Below are 13,076 nucleotides of genomic sequence, written 5' to 3'. Positions count from 1 at the left end.
ATATATTCTTTCAGTTGCATGACACTGTGATCTTTTGCTGTAAATTCGGTGTCTTACGATCCTGCTCCACAGCTCCCTGATGAAGGAGCAGAACTCAACAGCCATTGCTTGCAAATAAACCTGTTGGACAATACCCTGGTGTTGTGAGATTTTTAACTCTATCTTGTGAAGGCACAGCTACAAACACACTGCACTGACAAACCATAAATACCTGCAGCAGGTCAACCTGCTTTTTCAATTTGCTAAACGTCTTTCTGACACTTGATGGCACAGCACCGACCTCACTGGGTATGGAGGTCAAAAGCACTCGTCAAAGCATCTGGCCGGAAGTGAAATGCTCCATCTATCTGCCCAAAAGAGAAAGTCTACCTGTTTCACAACTGATGTCAGGAAGTGTGTCCCAGCTCTTGCTCAGAGATTTGACCTGGTCACAGTGAATCGCAGGGGTGACTCCAAGCCAGAAATGACATGTACAAAGATCAGGCATTTGTGAAGTTTCCATGGTGTAGTGGTTGCCATGTTCGCCTCCTCCGTGAACCGTTCCCAATTCGGTCCTGGATGCTGTCATCGTGCTTTGTCTTATGTTTTTCTCCTCCTTCATGGAACTGGGTCAAATCTCACAGCCCCATCCCCTCATTCCTGATGAAGGATTCATTTTCGAAATGTCGATTCTCCCACTCCTGGGATGCTGCCTGACCGCCTGTGCTTTTCCAGCACCAACGCCTTTTGACTCTGATCTCCAGCATCTGCAGTCCTCACCTTCTCCCTGTGACATCAAGTGGCCGAAAGACATCTTGCAAAGAGAAACAGCAGGTTGAGCTGCTGCAGGTATTTGTGGTTTGTCAGTGCAGTGTGTTTGATTGGAGCTACGCCTTCACAAGATAGGGCTGTGTTTGGGCAGGTTTACAGGCTGTAACAGAGATCTGGTCAATCTTATTTTTATTCAGAGAAAAGCTAATGGTAGACCTGGGAATTGTATCCAGGTCCCAGACAGGGGCAGCAGAGAGTCAGATAACTGCACGTTCACAGAGAGTGAACTCTTGGAGAGCAGTTGCGGATGCTCTCTCCTGATCTTACAAGGGAATGGATGAGGTTGGTGATGGTTCATGAGATGGGGGCGTCGCCTGGTGAGGCCAGAAAGTGTTACCGTGTTCCTAATTGTCCCTTGAACTGAGTGGCTTGCTGGCGACACAGAGTTATGTAGACTCAGGCTCTGAGAGTCACTCTCTCTCTCTACATCTCTTTCTCTCTGTGGATCTGTGTCTGCAGTGAGTGCAAGGGTAAAAAGTAATTGCCAATTCCCCCCACAGTAGTAGGAGGAAAGGCGGGAGCAAGGCCCGGCCAGCTCCGTTGGTGAAGCATGAGAATCTAAATCTCAAGGTCGTGGTTTCGAGCCCCACGTTGGGCGATGGGCTCCACTTTTAAAACACACACACATTCCCGAACAACAGCTCTCTCCCATTTGGATGCGCCCTGATCTTTCACTGCTCTGAGTCAATCAGGAGGCTCAATACTCTCGGGATCCTGGTGAAGGGCATCTGCCCGAAACGTCGACTCTCCTGCTCCTCGGATGCTGCCTGACCTGCTGTGCTTTTCCAGCACCACACACTTCCACTCTGATCTCCAGCATCTGCAGTCCTCACTTTTCCCTAATTACTAGCTGCAGTCTGATGGAGTGCAGCGACACACAGACTCTCTCTCTCTCTCTACAGCCGCTCACTTCACTGAGAGCTCCATTACCCAGTGCTGCTGCCTTTCCCACCGACACTGGGGGAGGATGAAGGCTGCACTCACTCACAGACACAAACTGTAACCTGCGGCTCTGTAAACCCGCCAGGGGCAGGGGAAGCGAGTCTGACTCCCCAGCAGCAGGTGCCTTGGTGGGTTGGGGGTCAGTTTTATCACAAGCTCACACTCCAGTTCGTTTATGAGTTGACAAAAAATTAAACGCACACAATCAGGAGTGAGACAAAAATCGCCAGTTCAAAGACAAACTGCAGCTTAAAATCAGCACCTGAGACCGCTCGGCCAGTCTGACACATACTAACCCCAACCCAGTCCGTGTTCAATCTTCACACGAAGGCTCAGTCCAGTCAGTGTCTGCACACACCTCTCTGTTCACACAGACTTCTATGAAACTCTCTCACTCACCCACATTCCAGCCTATTACTTTGTCTGCCCCTCTCCGGTACAAATATACTCAAACAATGATGCTTTGTTCCCCCTCTGTCCTGAAGGACCCAGTCTCGCCAATCAAATCTTGCAGCAGGGCTCAGTGAGACTTGAGCAATATGCTTTTCACAGCCCGGCCACTAGGGGGGCCCTCAACTATGACATTGAACTGGGCATCACACTTCATCTCTCTCTCTCTCTCTCTCTCTCACACACACACACACACACACACACACACACACACACACACACACACAGTCTCTCTCACACACACACAGACTCATAACTGTGTCTCTGGTGGTGAAGTCTGACTGTAGGTGCCAGAAATGGTGGAGGCATTGTATTCAGAGATTGGTGAGGTGGAAGGTGAGCACAAGGGGGTTTCTATCCTTGTTGCGGTTGGAGAGGTGGGGTTCAAGGGCAGAGGTGTGGGAAGTGGAGCAGTTGTACTGGAGGGCATCGTTGACCTCCTGGGAGGGAAGATTATGGTCCTTGAAGTAGCAGGTCATCTGGAATGTTCTGGAGTGGAATTGATTCTTCTGGGAGCAGATGCGGTGGAGGCAGAGAAATTGGGACTGATGGGTTGCAGTTTTACAGGAGGCGCGGTGGGAGTTGGTGGGTTTGAAGTGGATGTCCACTTTGTGTCAGTCACGGGATATGGAGATGGAGAGGTCCAGGAAGTGGAGGAAGGTGTCTGAGATAGGGGTATTTGGAAGCAATGACTTTTGACACAGACAGACTCTAATCTCACACCTTCAATGCATTGTCTGAGCTGAGAATTCACCTTTATGTGTGTGTATATATATATATATAAAACCTTGTCATATCGAGAATGTGAGTTCAAAAAAGTTCTGATATTTACATATTACTGACCCGAAACCTGCAACCCTCTCTGAATGATGAAAGACTTAATACCAATCTAAGTTTGTTCAATATATTCTTTCAGTTGCATGACACTGTGATCTTTTGCTGTAAATTCGGTTTCTTACGATCCTGCTCCACAGCTCCCTGATGAAGGAGCAGAACTCAACAGCCATTGCTTGCAAATAAACCTGTTGGACAATACCCTGGTGTTGTGAGATTTTTAACTCTATCTTGTGAAGGCACAGCTACAAACACACTGCACTGACAAACCACAAATACCTGCAGCAGCTCAACCTGCTGTTTCAATTTGCTAAACGTCTTTCTGACACTTGATGGCACAGCACAGATCTCACTGGGTATGGAGGTCAAAAGCACTCGTCAAAGCATCTGGCCGGAAGTGAAATTCTCCATCTATCTGCCCAAAAGAGAAAGTCTACCTGTTTCACAACTGATGTCAGGAAGTGTGTCCCAGCTCTTGCTCAGAGATTTGACCTGGTCACAGTGAATCACAGGGGTGACTCCAAGCCAGAAATGACATGTACAAAGATCAGGCATTTGCGAAGTTTCCATGGTGTAGTGGTTGTCATGTTCGCCTCCACCGTGAACGGTTCCCAATTCGATCCTGGATGCTGTCATCGTGCTTTATGTTATGTTTTTCCCCTCCTTCATGGAATAGGGCCAAATCTCACAGCCCCATCCCTTCATTCCTGATGAAGGGCTCATGTTCGAAATGTCGATTCTCCCACTCCTGGGATGCTGCCTGACCGCCTGTGCTTTTCCAGCACCACGCCTTTTGACTATGATCTCCAGCATCTGCAATCCTCACCTTCTCCCTGTGACATCATGTGTCAGAAAGACATCTTGCAAAAAGAAACAGCAGGTTGAGCTGCTGCAGGTATTTGTGGTGTGTCAGTGCAGTGTGTTTGATTGGAGCTATACCTTCACAAGATAATGTTGTGTTTGGGCAGACTCACAGTTTGTAACAGACTGAGATCTGGTCAATCTTTTTTTTTTATTCAGAGAAAAGTTAATGGTAGACCTGGGATTTGTATCCAGGTCCCAGACAGGGGCAGCAGAGAGTCAGATAACTGCAAGTTCACAGAGAGTGGACTCCTGGAGAGCAGTTGCGGATGCTGTCTCCTGACCTTACAAGGGAATGGATGAGATTGGTGATGGCTCATGGGATGGGGGCATCGCCTGGTGCGGCCAGAGGGTGTTACCCGTCCCTAATTGCCCCTTGAACTGAGTGGCTTGCTGGCGACGCAGAGCTATGTAGACTCAGGCTCTGAGAGTCACTCTCTCTCTCTCTCTGCATCTCTCTCTCTCTGTGGATCTGTGTGTTTGCAGTGAGTACATGGGAAAAAGGTAATTGCCAATTCCCCCAACAGCAGTAAGAGGAAAGGGGGGAGGGACGCCTGTCTAGCTCAGTCGGTAGAGCGTGAGACTCTTAATCTTAGGGTCGTGGGTTCCACCCCCACGTTGGGCGATGGGCTCCACTTTTAAAACACACACACATTCCCGAACAACAGCTCTCTCCCATTTGGACGCGCCCTGATCTTTAGTGGCACAGTGGTTAGCACTGCTGCCTCACAGCACCAGGGACCTGGGTTCAATTCCCGCCTCAGGCGACTGACTGTGTGGAGTTTGCATTTTCTCCCCGTGTCTGTGTGGGTTTCCTCCGGGTGCTCCGGTTTCCTTCCACAGTCCAAAGATGTGCGGGCAATTCAGGTGAATTGGCCATGCTAAATTGCCCGTAGTGTTAGGTAAGGGGTATATGTAGGGGTATTGGTGGGTTGCGCTTCGGCGGGTCGGTGTGGACTTGTTGGGCCGAAGGGCCTGTTTCCACACTGTAAGTAATCTAATCTAATCACACTCCCCTCTGATCTCCAGCATCTGCAGTCCTCACTTTCTCCTAATTTCTCCCTGCAGTCTGATGGAGTGCAGCGACACACAGACTCTCTCTCTCTGCAGCCGCTCGCTTCACTGAGAGCTCCATTACCCAGTGCTGCTGCCTTTCCCAGCGACACTGGGGGAGGATGAGGGCTGCACTCACTCACAGACACAAACTGTAACCTGCGGCGCTGTAAACCCGCCTGGGGCAGGGGAAGCGAGTCTGACTCCCCAGCAGCAGGTACCTTGGGGGTTGGGGGAAGGCATCAATTTTATCACAAGCTCACACTCCAGTTCGTTTATGATGTTAGAAAAAAAATAAACGCACACAATCAAGAGAGAGACAAAAACCGTCAGTTCAAAGACAAGCTGCAGCTTAAATCAGCACTTGAGACCGCTCGGCCAGCCTGACACATACTAACCCCACCCCATTCCGTGCTCAATCTTCACACGAAGGCTGAGTCCAGTCAGTGTCTGCACACACCTCTCCGTTCACACAGACTTCTATCAAACTCTCTCACTCACCCACATTCCAGCCTGTTGTTTTGTCAGCCCCCCCAAACCCCACCCTCCCTTGCGTACAAATACACACAAACAATGATGCTTTATTCCCACCTCTGGACTGAAGGACCCCGTCTCGCCAATCAAATCTTGCAGCAGGGCTCAGTGAGACTTGAGCAATGTGCTTTTCACAGCCCGGCCACTAGGTGGGGGGCCCTACACTATTACTTTGAACTGGGCACCACACTTCATCTCTCTCTCTCTCTCTCTCTCTCTCACACACACACACACACACACACAGTCGCTCTCACACACACACAGTCTCATAACTATGTCTCTGGTGGTGAAGTCTGACTGTAGGTGACAGAAATGGTGGAGGATGATGCATTGTATTCAGAGATTGGTGAGGTGGAAGGTGAGCACAAGGGGGTTTCTATCCTTGTTGCGGTTGGAGAGGTGGGGTTCAAGGGCAGAGGTGTGGGAAGTGGAGCAGTTGTACTGGAGGGCATCGTTGACCTCCTCGGAGGGAAAATTATGGTCCTTGAAGTAAGAGGTCATCAGGAATGTTCAGGAGTGGACTTGATTCTTCTGGGAGCCGATGCGGTGCAGGCAGAGAAATTGGGACTGATGGGTTGCAGTTTTACAGGAGGCGGGGTGGGAGTTGGTGGGTTTGAAGTGGATGTCCACTTTGCGTCAGTCACAGGATATGGAGATGGAGAGGTCCAGGAAGTGGAGGAAGGTGTCTGAGATAGGGGTATTTGGAAGCAATGACTTTTGACACAGACAGACTCTAATCTCACACCTTCAATGCATTGTCTGAGCTGAGAATTCACCTTTATATGTGTGTGTGTGTATATATATATATATATATATATATATATATATATAAAACCTTGTTATCTCGAGAATGTGAGTTCAAAGAAGTTCTGGGATTTACATATTACTGACCCGAAACCTGCAACCCCCTCTGAATGATGAAAGACTTAATACCAATCTAAGTTTGTTCAATATATTCTGTCAGTTGCATGACACTGTGAAACAGCTAAACCTGCTGTTTCAATTTGCTAAACGTCTTTCTGACACTTGATGGCACAGCACAGATCTCACTGGGTATGGAGGTCAAAAGCACTCGTCAAAGCATCTGGCCGGAAGTGAAATGCTCCATCTATCTGCCCAAAAGAGAAAGTCTACCTGTTTCACAACTGATGTCAGGAAGTGTGTCCCAGCTCTTGCTCAGAGATTTGACCTGGTCACAGTGAATCACAGGGGTGACTCCAAGCCAGAAATGACATGTACAAAGATCAGGCATTTGTGAAGTTTCCATGGTGTAGTGGTTGTCATGTTCGCCTCCTCCGTGAACGGTTCCCAATTCGATCCTGGATGCTGTCATCGTGCTTTATCTTATGTTTTTCCCCTCCTTCATGGAAGTGGGCCAAATCTCACAGCCCCATCCCCTCATTCCTGATGAAGGGTTCATGTTCGAAATGTCGATTCTCCCACTCCTGGGATGCTGCCTGACCGCCTGTGCTTTTCCAGCACCACGCCTTTTGACTCTGATCTCCAGCATCTGCAATCCTCACCTTCTCCCTGTGACATCAAGTGTCAGAAAGACATCTTGCAAAAAGAAACAGCAGGTTGAGCTGCTGCAGGTATTTGTGGTTTGTCAGTGCAGTGTGTTTGACTGGAGCTCGCCTTCACAAGATGAGGCCGTGTTTGGGCAGATTCAAAGGTTGTAACAGACTGAGATCTGGTCAATCGTTTTTTTTCGTTCAGAGAAAAGTTAATGGTAGATCTGGGATTTGTATCCAGGTCCCAGACAGGGGTAGCAGGGAGTCAGATAACAGCAAGTTCACAGAGAGTGAACTCCTGGAGAGCAGTTGCGGATGCTCTCTCCTGACTTTACAAGGGAATGGATGAGATTGGTGATGGTTCATGGGATGGGGGCATAGCCTGGTGCGGCCAGAGGGTGTTACCCGTCCCTAATTGCCCCTTGAACTGAGTGGCTCGCTGGAGACGCAGAGCTATGTAGACTCAGGCTCTGAGAGTCACTCTCTCTCTCGACATCTCTCTCTCTCTCTGTGGATCTGTGTGTTTGCAATGAGTACATGGGAAAAAGGTAATTGCCAATTCCCCCCACAGCAGTAAGAGCAAATGTGGGAGGGGCGACCGGCTAGCTCAGTCGGTAGAGCATGAGACTCTTCATCTCAGGGTCGTGGGTTCGAGCCCCACGTTGGGCGACGGCGTCCCCTTTTAAAACACACACACATTCCCGAACAACAGCTCTCTCCCATTTGGACGCGCCCTGATCTTACACTGCTCTGAATCAATCAGGAGGCTCAATACTCTCGGGTTCCTGGTGAAGGTCTTCTGCCCGAAACGTCGATTCTCCTGCTCCTCGGACGCTGCCTGACCTGCTGTGCTTTTCCAGCATCACACTCATCCACTCTGATCTCCAGCATCAGCAGTCCTCACTTTCTCCTCATTTCTCCCTGCAGTCTGATGGAGTGCAGCGACACACAGACTCTCTCTCTCTCTCTGCAGCCGCTCGCTTCACTGAGAGCTCCATTACCCAGTGCTGCTGCCTTTCCCATCGACACTGGGGGAGGGTCTGGGCCGTACACACAGAGGCTGCACTCTCTCACAGACACAGACTGTAACCTGCGGCTCTGTAAACCCGCCTGGGGCAGGGGAAGCGAGTCTGACTCCCCAGCAGCAGGTGCCTTTGGGGGTGGGTTGGGGGTCAGTTTTATCAGAAGCTCACACTCCAGTTCGTTTATGAGTTGACAAAAAATTAAACACACACAATCAGGCGTGAGACAAAAATCGACAGTTCAAAGACAAGCTGCAGCTTAAATCATCACCTGAGACCGCTCGGCCAGCCTGACACATACTAACCCCACCCCATTCCGTGCTCAATGTTCACACGAAGGCTCAGTCCAGTCAGTGTCTGCACACACCTCTCTGTTCACACAGACTTCTATCAAACTCTCTCATTCACCCACATTCCAGCCTGTTACTTTGTCAGTCCTCCTCCGGTACAAATGTACACAAACAATGATGCTTTGTTCCCCCTCTGTCCTGAAGGACCCAGTCTCGCCAATGAAATCTTGCAGCAGGGCTCAGTGAGACTTGAGCAATATGCTTTTCACAGCCCGGCCACTAGGGGGGCCCTACACTATTACATTGAACTGGGCACCACACTTCTCTCTCTCTCACACACACACAGTCTCACACACTCACACAATCTCATACACACACACAGTCTCATAACTATATCTCTGGTGCTGAAGTCTGGCTGTAGGTGGCAGAAATGGTGGAGGATGATGCATTGTATTCAGAGATTGGTGAGGTGGAAGGTGAGGACAAAAGGGTTTCTATCCTTGTTGCGGTTGGAGAGGTGGGGTTCAAGGGCAGAGGTCCGGGAAATGGAGGAGTTGTACCGGAGGGTATTGTTGACCTCCTGGGAGTGACTTAACACCAATCTAGGTTTGTTCAATATATTCTTTCAGTTGCATGACACTGTGATCTTTTGCTATAAATTCTGTGTCTTACGATCCTGCTCCACAGCTCCCTGATGAAGGAGCAGAACCCAACAGCCATTGCTTCCAAATAAACCTGTTGGACAATACCCTGGTGTTGTGAGATTTTTAACTCTATCTTGTGAAGGCACAGCTACAAACACACTGCACTGACAAACCATGAATACCTGCAGCAGCTAAACCTGCTGTTTCAATTTGCTAAATGTCTTTCTGACACAGTCCAGACCTCACTGCGTATGGAGGACAATTGCAGTCGTCAAAGCAGCTGGCCGGAAGTGAAATGCTCCATCTATCTGCTCAAAAGAGAAAGTCTACCTCTTTCACAACTGATGTCAGGAGGTGTGTCACAGCTCTTTCTGAGATTTGACCTGTTCACAGTGACTCACAGGGATGCCTCCAAGCCGAAAAGGGCACGTATGAAGCGGCAGTGCTTGTGAAGTTTCTGTTGTTTCCTGGTTATCACATCCGCCTCCGATGCATACTATCCCCGGTTCAATCCTGGGTGCATTCGTTGCGCTTTCTCTCATGGTGCTGGGCCCAGTCTTACAGCCCCAACTCCTAATGAAGTGCTGATGCTCGAAAAGTCGATTCTCCCACTCCTCGGATACTGCTGTGCTTTTCCAGCACCAACGCCTTTTGACTCTGATCTCCAGCATCTGCAGTCCTCACTTTCTCCCTGTGACATCAAGTGGCAAAAAGACATTTTGCAAATAGAAACAGCAGGTTGAGCTGCTGCAAGTATTTGTGGTTTGTCAGTGCAGTGTGTTTGATTGGAGCTACGCCTTCACAAGATAGGGCTGTGTTTGGTCAATCATTTTTTTTGTTCAGAGAAAAGCTGATGGCAGATTTGTATCCAGGTCCCAGACAGGGGCAGCAGAGAGTCAGATAATTGCAAGTTCACAGAGAGTGGCCTCCTGGAGGGCAGCTGTGGATGCTCTCTCCTGACCTTACAAGGGAATGGATGAGGTTGGTGATGGTTCATGAGATGGGGGCGTCGCTTGGTGTGCCCAGAAAGTGTTACCGTGTTCCTAATTGTCCCTTGAACTGAGTGGCTTGCTGGCATGTAGACTCAGACTCTGAGAGTCACTCCCTTTCTCTCTGTGGATTTGTGAGTTTGTAGTGAGTGTATGGAAAAAAAGTAATTCCCCCTACAGCAGGAGTGACCGAGGCCGGGGCGAGGCCCGGCCAGCTCAGTCGGTCGAGCACGAGACTCTTAATCGCAGGGTCGAGACCCAAGTTGGGCGATATGCGCCCATCTTCAAACACACACACAACGTTCCGCACAACAGCTCTCTCCCATTTGGACGCGCCCTGATCTTTCACTGCTCTGAGTCAATCAGGAGGCCCAATCCTCTCCGATTCCTGGTGAAGGGCGTCTGCCCGAAATGTCGACTCCCCTGCTCCTCGGATGCTGCCTGACCTGCTGTGCTTTTCCAGCACACTTTCACTCTGACCTCCAGCATCTGCCGTCCTCACTTTCTCCTTAATTGTCCCTGCAGTCTAATGGAGTGCAGCGACACACAGACTCTCTCCCTCTCTCTCTCTCCAGCCGCTTGGTTCACTGAGAGCTCCATTCCCCAGTGCTACTGCCTTTCCCATCGACACTGGGGGAGGGTCTGGGCCGTACACACAGAAACTGCACACACTCACAGACACAGACTGTAACCTGCGGCTCTGTCAAACCCGCCTGGGGCAGGGGAAGCGAGTTTGACTCCCCAGCAGCAGGTGCCTTGGGGTGGGGGTGGGTGCCAATTTTAACACGAGGTCACACTCCAGTTCGTTTATGACTTTACAAAAAGTTAAACCCTCTGTTCACAGACTTCTATCTAACTCTCTCTCTCTCACACACACACACACATTACAACCTGTTGCTTTGTCAGCCCCCTTTGGTACAAAGATGCACAAACAATGATGCTTTATTCTCCCACTGTACTGAACGACCAAAACTCGCCACTCAAATCTTGCAGCAGTGCGCCTGGAGACCTGAGCAAAGTGCCTTTCACATCCAGGCCACTAGGGGGCCCCTAGGCGCTCACATTGAACTGGCCGCCACACAGTCATCCGCACACACACACACTCACCCACACGCACAGACACAGAGACACAGTTACACACAGAGTCACACCTACACACAGTCACACAGACACTAAGGGAGTTTCTCACTCACTCAGCGCTGCCTTTGCACTCCTCCCACGGGCTCATTTTGTTTACCCATCCCCTCAGCGAGATCCCTTCCTCCTCCCCATCCTCCCCCAGCACGGACTAAATGGGCAGAATGGTCTCCTCTATGAATACCAGAAGAAGCTGTCCTCCCATTGAGTAGTTCAAACACCTCAGTTGGAGGAGGGTCTGGTTGGAAGAGAGGATGGGAAAGATACTTTGTTCAATTCTCCAAGAGCTCTGCCGTTATGGGAAATAAAGAGCATGAAAGCATGGGAAGGGTTAAACCATGAAGACCACTGGCGATCTGTTGCAAGGGATCTGTGGAATGTAGGATGGAATAATAATAGTGGACAGCTCTTACACTAATTAGCAGAATAAGGTTGCGGCAGAAAGTACACTATGACGAGTTGAGATAACATAGTTACTAAAGTTAGTCTCCCTGTTAAGTATCACTACGACAAGATTGGGGCCATAAATATTTGGGACATGACATTAAATATCTAATTAATAGTTAGTAGAGTCAGCCTGCTTGAGACTATTGACAATATATATCTAATCATAGCATGAGGAAAATATTAAGTAGACCTGGAATGAGAGATCGTTGTTACGAAAGCTGACACTAAATATCTAACTGTGACATTAGAATAACATCAGAGATAATGGAAACTACCTGCCCCCCCGCCCATTTATCTCACTACCACCTTGGCTCACAGCCTCATTCCTAATGGAGATAGCTGGGACAGCTTTCACCGTCTCTCTCTCGCCTCCTGAGCACCTTTGAGGATGAAGAACCTCTTGATGTTCTCTTGGACAGATTCCCACCAGTCCTCTGGGGACTCAAAGAGGGGCTTCATGGATCTCCAACCTGCGTAGTCCCTCTTGAACTCCTCAATGTTTCAACAGCTTTGTGTTCAGCTTCCACGTTTCCTGATCAGCCCGCTGCTCATCCTGTAGGTGACAGTCGGCCAGCAGGAGCCAGTGGTCAGAGAAGAACACTGGCTTGACGTCGGTGGATCTGACCGAGAGCATTCGGGACACAAACAGCTAATCTATCCTTGAGTGAATAGACCCGTCTGCCCATGACAAGGTGTATCTACGCTGCGCTCCCTCTGCAGGGGTGCTGAAGACGCCGTGCAGCTTGGCATCTTTTACCGTGTCCATCAGGGCTCTGGACATCGCGTCCAGTTTACTGTCTCCCCCGCCGGATCGTCCATCTGCATCAATGATTCAGTTGAAGTCTCCGGCCAGAATGACCGGCTTGGACGTAGCCAGCAACAGTGGAAGCTGCTGCAGGACGGCCAACCGTTCACTCTTACCCACTGGGGCGTACACATTAATCAGTCTCAGGGGAGCATTCCTCTACATGACGTCAGTGACGACGAGGCGCCCGCCCACCACCTCCTTAACCTCAGAGATGGTGAAGTTGCCTCTTCGCAACAGGATATCATTACCCCCCGACCAAACTAAAGTCCATGGGCACACAAGCTCTTTTATTAATTTCAAAAATATACTTTATTCATAAAATACTTTGATGACCTATACAACTGGACAAGCCATACATATGTAAACATTCCATTTCTTTGCATACCGAAACAGAGTAATCATTCCTCTTTCCAGGTCTGTGCGATTACATGTTTTAGCTGAGGTGTCAGCAGAGCCCAAATGACTGCATGGGCCCCCTGTTCTTCCTTAGGCAGGCAGATGTTACACAGTGGTCTTTCCCCACCGCGCCTTGGCAGCAGCTGCCCCAAGCTTCAGAGTGTCCCTCAACACGTAGTCCTGGACCTTGGAATGTGCCAGTCTGCAGCACTCAGTCAGGGTGTTTGGGTATTTGGTTCGGGGGGACTGGGGCATGCGCCAAGTCTTGGGAGGAGCGTATCAGCAAAATGAGGCAGAAACCGGGCAGATGGAAGCCTCTCCATCACGGGAAAAAAACCTGGTCTCAGA

At 49.6% G+C, this 13,076-nt stretch overlaps 1 protein-coding gene and 2 non-coding genes across 3 annotated transcripts in view; 2 read left to right on the top strand and 1 right to left on the bottom strand.

Annotated features, from left to right (window-relative positions):
- The window catches only part of LOC132835355 (myelin-oligodendrocyte glycoprotein-like), a 315,935-nt gene that overhangs the window by 249,909 nt on the left and 52,950 nt on the right, over positions 1-13,076 (bottom strand). The window lies entirely within an intron of this gene.
- trnak-cuu (transfer RNA lysine (anticodon CUU)) lies at positions 4,450-4,522 on the top strand. The gene has a single exon. It is a non-coding gene; the product is annotated as a tRNA-Lys (tRNA).
- trnak-cuu (transfer RNA lysine (anticodon CUU)) lies at positions 7,592-7,664 on the top strand. Its single transcript has one exon. It is a non-coding gene; the product is annotated as a tRNA-Lys (tRNA).

Source organism: Hemiscyllium ocellatum, chromosome 44 (assembly GCF_020745735.1).
Source record: "Hemiscyllium ocellatum isolate sHemOce1 chromosome 44, sHemOce1.pat.X.cur, whole genome shotgun sequence".
Classification (NCBI taxonomy): domain Eukaryota; kingdom Metazoa; phylum Chordata; class Chondrichthyes; order Orectolobiformes; family Hemiscylliidae; genus Hemiscyllium; species Hemiscyllium ocellatum.
Note: the sequence above shows the minus strand (reverse complement) of the source record. Positions and strands in the feature narration are given on the sequence as shown.